This window comes from Gavialis gangeticus, unplaced genomic scaffold, assembly GCF_001723915.1.
Source record: "Gavialis gangeticus isolate Ggan-Ray unplaced genomic scaffold, GavGan_comp1, whole genome shotgun sequence".
In the NCBI taxonomy this organism is placed as follows: domain Eukaryota; kingdom Metazoa; phylum Chordata; order Crocodylia; family Gavialidae; genus Gavialis; species Gavialis gangeticus.
Window position 1 is genome coordinate 206,953,270 of NW_017729032.1, and position 11,920 is coordinate 206,965,189.

Below are 11,920 nucleotides of genomic sequence, written 5' to 3' on the forward strand. Positions count from 1 at the left end.
TAAAATAAATTAAAAAAGAAAAACTGGGGGTTTTGCTACAAAAGGAATCATTAGAATTCTAAATTCCCAAAGAAAGCTATCTCATTTTTGGCTGACCACCGTTATTTTATTTACTAGGGGCAATAGCCTGCTGTCACTCAGAAAATAAAATTAAGTTGGTATGGCACAATGTTTCTAAGGAGCACAAGGCCATATTGCACTGAACTTGCCACTTACAGAGCTCAGGGCATTCTCATAAGAAAATTGCTAGCTACTCTGGTCATAAAGAAACTATTGATGTGCAGTTACATAGTGCCACTGTGAAATAAGTAAGTGTGTTTAAAGACGATCAAGAATCAATGCTGACTGTTTCAGTACTGGGCTTAGCCAGTGTCAGGTAGGATCCCCCAAGGTTCAGGTCTAGGTCTTGGCATCTTGAGTCTTACAGCAGGTGCTGCACCTTTCCTTAGGTGTACATGAGCTATAACTTGGGCTTCTGCTGTAACTGCTGGACTATTCAATACAGGCTACTGGTTCTAAAGGAGCCTAACTAACTTCACCTGTTCTGTGTGGGTTTTGTACTCTATCCATCACCATTGCATAAAGGCCTGTGGTTGAAATAATGCCATATCAGGCAATAAAGTAGCTGCTGCCAACCTGGATCTTTCCGTGGTGTTTGACGTAACACTTGCTGAGAAACAGATGAAAAGGACTTTGTTTCTCACACTAACCTGGTTCTTCCTTAAGAGAACTGTTTACAGATATGGTGACTGTGCAGTCAGCTTGTGCACGTGGACTGGCCTCCTGTGTCTTCTCCAAACTCTCCTTCCTGTAACCTGTGCTCATCCCTTCAAGTTGCTGCCCTTGCCAAGTACAGTGGTACATGGACAACTTTGATGGGATGAAGGTAAAACATGTATTGGTTTGACATTGCTTTTTCTTATTGTTCTGAGTGAAGGACTGCCTCTGTCATCACAATGGCAGAACTATCGTGGACCACAAATCTGATGTAATTAAAAATGTCTGTCTTTCCTCATTCCCTCAGCATGCTAATTACACTCTTGTGTTGTCGGTATTTTTAAATAAAACTGCACACACTCAGGAAAAGGAACTGTCTATACGGTGCCTAAGGCAATAGAGTTCTGATCCTGATATGGGCCTCTGTAATATGGAGAGCAAACAGTAAAAATGACCTAGAGGGTGGAGCAGAATATGTTAATCTTATGTGAGACTGATCTCAAACTAGGAGAGACTGTAAATATGCTGGAAGATAGGATTAAAATACTGCAAGAACAGGCTAAGTAGATGTGGATTGAAATCCATAAAAGGAAATAAAATCAAACGTAAAGTAGCTGATGTCGGAAGGAGTCAGCAAATACACAAATGTAAATGAAGACTGATTGGTTAGGCAAACATGCTGCACAGAGAGAGCTAGAGGCTATAGGAGATGATAAACTGGGCATTGGGGTTGTATTAACTGGAGTCTGTCATGTGAAGTAAGTGAGGTAATTCTGAGCTTCTGGTTAGCCTTCATGTGACCATAATTTTAAAGAGACAGACTCATTAGGCAGATTTCAGAGGAAAAGTACATAAAAAATATATGACAAAGGCTCAAAGCAAGGGGTAAGAGAATAGGGCATGTTCAGCAAGGAGAAGAGATGGTGGAGGGGTGGTGTCCAAATGCCATGCCAGAAAGGGGAGAAGGGTCAATGTTTCTCAGGAGCTAAGAAGCAACAGGCTAAAGATACAGCAGGGAAATGTAGGCCAAATGTTAAAAAGTTTATGGCAAATTCTGTTGCGCCAAAGCAAATATGCTTCTATAAGTAAAGGGTTAAAAGGTTCCACTGGTCATGAAGCTACTCAGGGACAGAGTATAAAAGGAAGGGAAAGCAAGGGGCTGCTTCCCCCTCCTGCCCTCTTCTTGGCTGAAGTGGGGAAAGCCTGTGGGGATTATTGCCTAGCATTTTTCAGGGTGATTTGCTTTTAGTTTTGCAGATAATAAAGGAAGCTCTGCAGAAAGGCCCTCAAAAAGATAAAAGACTAGAGCTTTCTCTTATTTTTTTTTCTTGTTCTTTTTTTCTTTTTCTAAGGGTGCACACAGAAGAGCAGCTCCCTGTTGTAACTCCTGGTGCTTTGCAGGAAGTGGTATGAATTACAATGATCCCCAGACCCAACAGATGCTCACTGTTGAGTACCAGGGGGTGGCAGATTGAACTGCAGTTTAGAGTGGCTGTGAGCCTGCAAGTGCTCTCCCTAGCAATGCCCCTCCTCCCTCCCAGCCCCAGTGCTGTTTTCAGAATGGGAGAGGGGGAAAGGGAACAGAGGGAGCTCATTCAGAGGGTTGGCCAACTGGCACTAGAGGATGGGGCACATGGCTTGGAGCCCCCACCATGGTACTCCAATCCACCTGCCCCACCCTCCAGCGTTGGCTGAAAAAGCCCCAGACCAAACTCCCTCTGCTCCCTTTCCAGTCTGAAGACAGTGCTGAGAGCAGTTGAGTTGAGTTGTGTAAGCCAAACCCTGCTCCTGGCGCATGCAGACACAAGTTACTGAAGGCACTCCATTCTGGAGCGTCTTCATCAGACCCCCTCATGTAATGAGGGTTCAGATTGTCATGGGATGGGGCCCCTTTTAAGCACTCTGCAACAGTTCACTTGTATTTGGTCAAACTGCAGAGCACCTTCAGGGCCTAGGTAGGGCAAAAATTGTCACTTCTGTCTGTACCTGTAGTGGTTAAATCTCTTGGTTTGATTTTCACCCATTTTGACTTGCACCTTGTCGATTCCATTGTGGTACAGTAGAAATACACAGGGTATAAACCAGGTAGGGCCAGGCCCTACAACTACAGTTGGCGCTAAAGCCATGTGAAGATGAAACGGTTACCAAAGGAACTTGTGAAATTCCTGTCGTTGCATATACTCTTAGTGGCCTTTTTGGAATGGGTTAGCTGTAAATTTAAAACTTCAGCTGTGGTTTTGGGGTGACATACCAGAGATTCCTTTCCCTCTGAATGTTTATATAAACGGCCTTGTTTGTCGTGGGTCAGTCAGAAACTTGATGCTAATATTTGTGTCTTTGTGCTGTGGTGCCATAGTTGCTTTATGTGCTAGTGATGTCGTCACTAAGATTAATAACAGCAACTTCATTGTGAATATGCCTGGAAGCTCTTTGCTAGATTAAGGTTTGACTGGAAGTGCCCTTCATTTTATTTCACTCAGAGGCAGTCACTTGGAAAATACACAGTTTTGTTGTGGATTTTTATCCTTTCTTTCCCTACCTATTGCACTAATTTCCTTCCTTTTTCTTGTTAACTACTATATTGTATAACTTGAGGCCTTTGTGTTAGTTACAAATGTCAAACTCTAGAATAGTGTGGGGGGAGAGAGAGAGAGAGAGTTACCTGCAATATGCAGTGGATGGAAATCAGTAGGAGAATCTTAGTGGGGGATACTCTGGTGCAGACAGTTTTCCCAGGTAGGGCACATCCATACATGCAGGCATGTGCACTTGCAGCAGCTCAAATAGAAGTGGTACAAATTTAAGCCAGGCTTTTTGCTTCAGTGCACATGCCTGGACACGTACTTTGGTGGGAGGCAAATTGTACCACTTGGGGCAAAATAACCCTGCCCAGCTCCTCCCAGGTCTGCAGCCAGGGGGAGCTAGAGCCTGGGGCAAGCACCTGTCCTGGCCCCATCAGTACAAAAGGCTGCCCTGGCAAGTAGCTCAGGGCTACTCACTCTTAAGAGCTTCTGGGTGGCAGGACCTGCTTAGTGTGGGCGTGGCTGGGGCACCCACTGGCTGAGTCTTTACTCTACCCTCATTTCACAAGCCACTGGGGACCTCATCTGGCAGCTTCTCTATGGAGCCATCGCCACAGGCGTGTATATGGCTAGCTTCACAGACACCCCACTCTTCTGCCCCTTTTGCAGGCAGAGGGAGACCTTAGCACACATGACCCTCAAGTGTGCCAGTCTGCAGCCCCTCCACCTCCAGAACCTCCTCCTGAGGTTCTGGTTGAATTTCACCTCCCACCTTTTTGTTTTTGGTCACCCCATCCATGGCCCCACCAAGTCCTGGGACCTCCTGGTCAACTTCCTCCTGGCATTGGCCAAGTGGGCCCTGTATTTTACCAGGAAGGAGGCTCTGGTCAGGTAGGTGCCCAGAAACTGCAGGGCCACTTTCCTCTCACTTGTCCATACATGTTGCCGGGCAGAGCACCAGTGGGCGGCATCCACTGGCTCCTTTGGATGCCTTTGAGGACTGGTGGATGCAGCCCAGGGGGCTCAGCTCAGTGTCCCCCTCAGGCACACTTATTTTCATATTTTGACTCTTTGATCCTCACAGTGCTCCTATCCTGTTTTTGCTTTTGTTGTCCCAAGAAATTAGTTGCATCTTTCACCGTTTTGCCCCACAAACAGGCTGTTAGTTAACTGGGTGGGCCTTAAGGCCTATGATAATATTGAACATACAAATAGACAGGAGCTTCTGGGGCCCAGCCAATTGGTATCTGGGGACACTACCCCTTGTGCCAGCTGGACTGCTTAAACAGACCTGGGAGTTCCCTGCCCCCTTTACCAACTGCAGCAGTCTGGCAGTGGGGGCTGCTGCCTGGCTGTGACTTGCTGTACACCTGTGACAGCATGTGGCCTCAACACTGCATGCCTGCCAGCCCCAGGTGTGGACAGCATGGCCATTAAAGGCATCTGCACCTCTGGGCCAGCTGGCAGTGGGCTGTGGCTGCACAGTTGGACTTTGTGTGGCACTACTGCCATGTGTACCACCACTTGGCCATCTGGGCAGCTATTGCCTGGAAGATATTCCCATGTGGTGGCTTGCTTTGAACTGTCAAAGCATGTCCTCCTGGCCCCAAGTGGCCAGGAGGTCATCCAGCTCCAGCTGGGTCCTGGGTGCCAGCTCTGAGCAGGCTCCTCTGCCTGGGTCCTGTCACTTGCCTCCAGAGCAGGAATTCTGCTGTTCCCTATTTAAAAGCTGCAAGATCCCTAATAAAAAAGTCCCAAAGTCAATGTTTAAAATGCACCAAAATCCATGTTCTTCCACAAGTAAAACAAAAGACCACTAGAGAGCTATATACAGAGAGAAAGGGAGATCAAATTAGTTGGGCAATGTTTTATTGATATATTTACAATTTTAAAGCAATTTAGAAGCCTATTGGTGCCTCCATCATCATAATAAATTCTAAGTATCTATACAGTTTGGCATTGGCATTGACTTTTGGCTTTTTTGTCATTAGAAAAATCAGAGCTGGCCCTACCTGCTTTGCTCACCAGGATGTGTAGCACTGAGCAGCACTGATATGCCAGTGCCCTGCCCCTCACCCCAGTACCTTCATTCCTGACCCACAGGGCCAGAAATGTGGGTGAGGGGTTGTAGGAGCGGCTTCGGGGTATGGAGCTTTGTGGGTGGATTATGGGAGGACTGTGGGTGTGGGGGGGGGCGTATGGGGGGAGCTGCTCAGGAGGGGTGGGTCCAAATGTCAAACCCAACCCACAGCCCCCCAACAGGGGGCACATGCCCCCCTGCAGCGCCATGATCCAGATGTAAAACTGAAGTCACGACGAGCTCCCAGACAGCACACAGCGCTGCTTGGTGCCCTGCCAAGCTGTGCAGCACCCATGCAATCTGACAGCAGCAGCACGGGTGCCAGGTGCCAGGTGCCTGGGGCTGCTCCCCGCTTTCCCACACATGTGGGGGGGCTGAGGCCCCAGTGTCTCTGGCCTCTGCTACAGCCAGTGAATGGGGGTTCTTTTTTTTGTTTGTTTTGTTTTGTTTTTTGAGTGCTGGGATGCTGGCAGCAACTGGGGGGCTGGGGCTGGGTAGGGCAGTGATCGGGAGGGCTGGGGCCAGGTGGGGGAATGATCGAGAGGGCTAGGGAAGCAAGCAGGGGGTGGGGCCGGCCAGGGGAGTGAGCTGGGGCTGGGTGGGGGTCCCCTCATGGTCCCCTCCCTCCTTCCCCACCCCCTACTTATCCCACACGGAGCCTAGGTCTAGGTCCCAGCAGCTGGCACGCTGCTTGCCCTGCACAGGCAGGCAGTGTGCTTCAGCACTGGGGCAAGGGCCACCCATAGAAATGCTTTAGCTGGTTACCAGAGCGTCTCTGTGGAGGACCCAAGCATTTGGCTGCCTCAGGGCATGGTCCAGGATCATGCCTTGCCCTGCTGTTTCACAGTGCTTTTTTTTTTTCTTGAACCCTGGATATCCAGGGGTCTAATTTTGCCCCCATGCTGCAAATTTTCAGTGCAGGGAACGTTTCCCCCCCATCCCCCCCCATACGTGCGTCTTGCAGCATCTCAAAGGGGTTTCCAAGAGGCACATACGTGCTTGTCTGGATGCGTCCATAGGGGGAGCTAGACTTAGCCAGCCTAGTATTCACACTCAGGCCTGGTTGCAACATAGTGTCGAAAAGTGGCTTAAGACTACCTCTGCCCATATTTCACCAGGGCTGTGGCTTCTGAGAATTCATGCATTTATTCCAAACATGAGAGTTTTTCTGTCTGGCAGTGGTAGGGCTGTAATCAAAGGGATGGTAACTCTTAGCGTTTGGACACTTTTTAGGCAATGACTTCCCTACCTTTTTAAGGCTAATATAACAGTCCTAAAAACTTTAGTGTTGGTAAAAAGGAGTCTTCCATCTTATCACGCTACCCCATATGACAACTAGCAATCACTCTGGGGCCCAGGTTCTTGAAGGAGATCATTTTTATGCAGTTCCAGTTGTCTTTGAACAACAGGCATGTGCTTCTGACCTATCCTCCCCCAGCATTCTTGTGTCTGAGAAATAAAACCACTTCTTATCCCAGCCAAAACTCTAATAACAATACTTAAATATAACATGAGTAGCAAGAGTTTGTTATCCATCATCTCTATCCTGCCTTCTGCCCTAAAAATAACATGTGTTCAAGTCCTTATAACCAGTCTCCTAACTAAACCTATTTAAAATGTTCCATTTAATGTCTGTGATGCCTCACATGGTCACTTGGACTTGCAAGTCTTCCTTGACATCGGTACTACTATTGTCAAGAGACTGTACGTCCATCTGTTTTGGCAATGCTGTGTGCTGGGGCTCAACTGTCTCCAGCTCCTGTAATTCTTCTTGGAAACCTTCTCAAGCAAAATGGCAGACACCATGTGCTCTGTGTTCATGTCTTCTGGAAGTGGTTGTTGTTCATTCCTCTTTGGTATATGTTTCTTCAGAATAACAAAATCCTTCTACTGCAGGGTAAGCTCATGTGACATTGCTATTGTTCATGACAACTGATTTCCATCAGAGATGCACACTATGTGGTATTTATGAAGTGGTGGCAGTTCCTGAGACCCCAAGTTATGTTGTTGTTTTTCTTGTTGTTATATCTAACCTTGTTATAGTTCACCAAATCCTGAGATCTTCTGACAATCAGCTTCTTTCATTACAGTTATTCAAACTCCTGTTTTTCAGGGTCTGACTCCATAGCTTTTTCAGTAGATGCTTTATTATTTCAACACTATGTACAAGGCATGAGAATAATCATCTACATTATGAACACACAACTTTTTTCCATTCAATGGAAAAGAATCATTATCTACTTTGCTTCTGGGTGCTAATTTTTCCTATGTCACCAACACTAGTACTTTTGCTTGACTCTGCCTTTGTTTTTGGCATGCATGACGTGCCTTGGCAACTTCCTCACTATCACAGTTCATTTGAGGCCATTGTAAAATGTCTCTAGATTTTTCTTAGATTTCTCAATCCCTCAATGACCTTCCACATATCCTTTCTAATGTATGTTTCTATAACATCTTTGACTTCTGGTTTCTTCAAACAAAATCTGGTGCAGGGCTGGGAACATGCTATTTTAGACCCCCTGGGTTAATAGCTTTATCCACTGTCTTCCCAGTTTTCATCCTGAGCTATTGTTCTGGCAATCACAGTTGATGTTGAATTTTTCTTCTTCTTTTTTTAAGGCTTATCTAGTCTTGGAGAAAGCCTGTATAATAGCTAATTCTGACACTTGCTCCATTGCAGTTTTGTCAAACGCTCTTGAGAAGGCCTCTCCAACCAGTAAATCTCTCCCAGGCTTTAATTTGATTTACAAACCATATATTTATAAGTAGGGGGGAGCTGCCGCTTCTCCTCAAACTTTCTGCATTCTCAAGGAACACTACATTCCTACCCTGCTTTTTTGGCACTAGTAAAAAGTGGTTTATGGTTTAGTTTCAACTAACATTGGCCCCACATAAATACAAGCACACAACCTTTTTTTGAACCTATTTATGAATGCCAAAGCCACCTCCTCTCTTGTAGTGTATTGGCACTACATGTTGTAGAAATCTCTGATGCATAAGCTACCAATCCCCAGCTTTAAGCTGTAAGAGAACTGTGCCAATGCCCCCTTGAAGGTATTGGAACAGACAATTTAGTTTTTGCACTTGGTCTTAGATCTTAAGGATAAGGATTTTTTTAGCTCAATTGAACTCCTTTATTTAGAACTGCACCCCATGTCTCTTGCACAACAGTGGTCTTTGATTGCTGGTTTGAGTAGCTAGTCTTACAAGGTAACCTTCTGACTGACTGCTTTTTTCAGTGTAGTGTAAGAGTGATGGTCCAGAAATTACGCGAAGCAAGAATTTCTTAGGGTGATATCTTTTTATTGGGCCAACTGTGTAATTAAGATAAAGTTAGACAACCTTTTGAATGTAAGACGTTCTTTTTCAGGTCTCCAGTTACAGGAAGCCAGGCACAGCAAGTGAAACACAGCACAGGGAAAGGTCTGAGATAAATTCTCAGGTGTAGTAGACTTCATTAGCTAAAGAAATGAAGCTGGTTACTAGGAGAACAAGGTCTATCCAAAGGGGCGGGCAGGAGTGGGGAAATCAATCTTGCTATCCCTGTGTGGAAAGAATTCAGCAGTTGGATAAACTCATAATGGGCCATAACTTCAGTATCAATATTTGGTCCTTGGTTCTTAGTCCTTAGTGTCCAGCTAGCGTATGAATTTTTGTTCCCTAGTTTGCCTTAAAACTGTTAGGTAGATTTCCCTTGAGCACAAAGATAGTGGGGTCAGAGATGGAGTGGTTGCTGTGTGAGAAATGTGCTCCTAATGGTGAGTGTATGTCTCCGTCCTTTTTTTTTTTTTTTCCTTCGGTGAGAGTTCATTCTCTTGCATAGTTGCTGTTTAGTTTTGCCTTTTTTGCTGGCACTCCTGGCTTTTAGGTATGAAGTTCAGTGCAACTGAAGTTGCTTCTTTTTGTCTTCCATGCTTTTAGCTGCTCCATTTTTCCCCTGAGTCTATTGCTGTAAATTTCTTTTTACTCCTGGTCTCCCAGGATGCTGCAGCCCAATGCATTTGGGAGAAGCTCTCTCAGTAACATAGCTCCAGCTGCTTGGATTTAACAGAATGTGAGCTTTTTACTGCACCCTCCTCCCTCAAATTTCCTGGGAAGCCAAACCACTGCCAAGACCGATACCCAGCCTCTCACCCCAGCCATGCATTTTGCACTGGTAGCCTATTTGGTGTTGATATTTCAAGACAGGCTCTCCTGTTTCCAAAACTTCTTTTTAGTTTCCAGGGCCTCCAGACCTGCTTTGTCTGACTCTCTCCCCTTTGCTTTGGAGAAGGACTCAAACCCAACAAGATTCCACTGTATTCTCAGGTTCCCTTCAAACATGAGTCCTGTTTTTCCACCTCTTGGCTTACGCAGACTCTTACCTTGGTCCAAAACCTCACATTCACTGCATGATGTCCACACAAGGTAGCAAACAGAATCTGGTTCAAGAGGCCTGTCACTGAAGCAATGTATGGGATCAACTTTGTTACAGGGCTACAGTCAGCTTGCTTGGTATCTCTGCTGACCTGAATGGTTTGTGTTCTGACTGGGCCAAATGCTCAGGTTACCTTACAAACCTAATTTAGCTTGAAAGAATGGAGGGGAAGCATGGAGGCATTGCCTGCTTTGTCAGGGTTGAGAGGCTTCCCTTTTGGGAAAGCAATAAGCTGTTTCCCAGCATGTGATTGCATAGAAAGAGATGTGCACGTCTGCTCTCATTTGTAAAGCCTGCATGAACTAGAGGGCATTGGCATGCCTGTGAACGAAGGAGCTTTTTTCTGCCCCATGACCTACTTCAAGCAAAGTTACAGAAGATAAATGGACCATGCAAGGTAGAACACCAAGTCACGCTAGTATGAGTCAAGCATTCCCCTCTGGTATTGGAGAGCAGGGTTGAAGAGCAAAACAAAGGCAGATGCATCAACAGCTGAAAGCATTTTTTTTATTACTTTCTTATGCATGGCAGTAGCCCAGGAGACCTACGTTGAGATTAAGTGGTGGTATATCACCTGGAGGTGAAGGGGAAGCAAGGAAATGGATGGAGAAATGTCCCTCTGCTTCCATGGACACAAATGAGTTAAGGGCTTCAATAGATTATCTTCCCTAAATTCACTTGCAGCTAGCATCATGAAAACTCTTAAGTCAGTAATAAAGAAACAGGAGATGTATTGAATCAATTATAATGGTCATTAGATATCTGAGAGAGAGAGATTCAGGTTGTAGGGGGAAAAAACTCCAATAAAGGAGAGTATTGTTAGGAGGGCTGGCAATGGGACTATGTAGCCTTGCTTCAGAGTCACCAGTCTGACTCTAGACAAAATAAATTAATAGTGATAGAAAATCTCTCTAAGGATGGCTGTTTAGCCTATGGAAAATTAACCAATGGTCTCTAGTACACATGTAGATTGATAGTAACTAGATGGCTGCTCTATGTTTAATACAAACATATAAACAAAATAACTATTACAGTTGTTACTGAGTTGGACTCTGTCTTTTAATATTCATGGGAATTCTCAGAACTGTATTTTATTTGTTGCCTTTCGTAGGCAACAAACTGGGAATTCTCAAGGTCTTTCATATCATGATTTTACCTCTTTAGAGGGAGCTGTTTTTCAGACCAGCCTTCCTTCTGTTTGACCAGGTAACATTCCCTTGGCAACCTCATCAGCTGCTTTTGAAAAAAATAACATTGGGAAAGTCTTTAGTGTATCTTTAAGTTTTCTTTCACTGTGATTTAGCCCCTGGAAATAATGGAAGGAGATTGTGGGGGGTGGTACCTAAGTGTGATAATGGTATGCAGCAAAGCATAGCAGCTTTGTTGCATAGCAGCATGCCTCAAATAAGGAGAGAGCCATTTCCTAAACAAGAAGAAAACTAAAATCATAAACTGTTCTCTCTAAGCAAATGCATAGAGCACTGTGTAAATAAGATGGTTATGCTGCTTGCTCTCATGATGAATCCCTTTTGGAGCCCTGATTTAATTTTGGAACTAATTTCTTTAGCTATAATTACTGCTGAATCTTAGTAGAATTTTTCAAACAAGGTGGAGAACATCCACAGATATACTGGGCAGGGAAAAACAGAATGAACACAAACCTGTTAAGTTTTCAAGTTATACACCAATTTCTAACTGACTAGGTTTAGGAAGACACATTTCCTATGGGCAAGTTATTTTGTAACTGCTCAACCTGAGGTTCTTTTGCACCTTCCTCTGGCCCTGGCATTGCTGGAGACAGGTTTCTGCCTTAGACTGGCTGTTAGACCAGTCTGATGGGGTAATCCCTGCATTCTTGTTAGTGCTTGGTACACTGGCTGACTTGCCCTTGTGTATGTGCGCTGTACTTTTTCTCATGATATGAAGGAATTAATAAATGGCATGAGCATCCTCTCAATGTTTCTTGTATCTGAAGCACAATAGGAATGATTTTTTAGTTAGGGCTATTATCAAAGATCACCAGGAGCAAGGTGTCCTATACAGGAAGTCCTGTTCAAATATAGTCCCTTGTGCTTCAACACACTTCACAACAAAATTAACTGTTTATTGTAAGCTTTAGTTGCCAGTTCAGTTGGAATTATTAGGCCTTTGTCTGGGAGGCACTTGACTTATACTTTTGAAGCT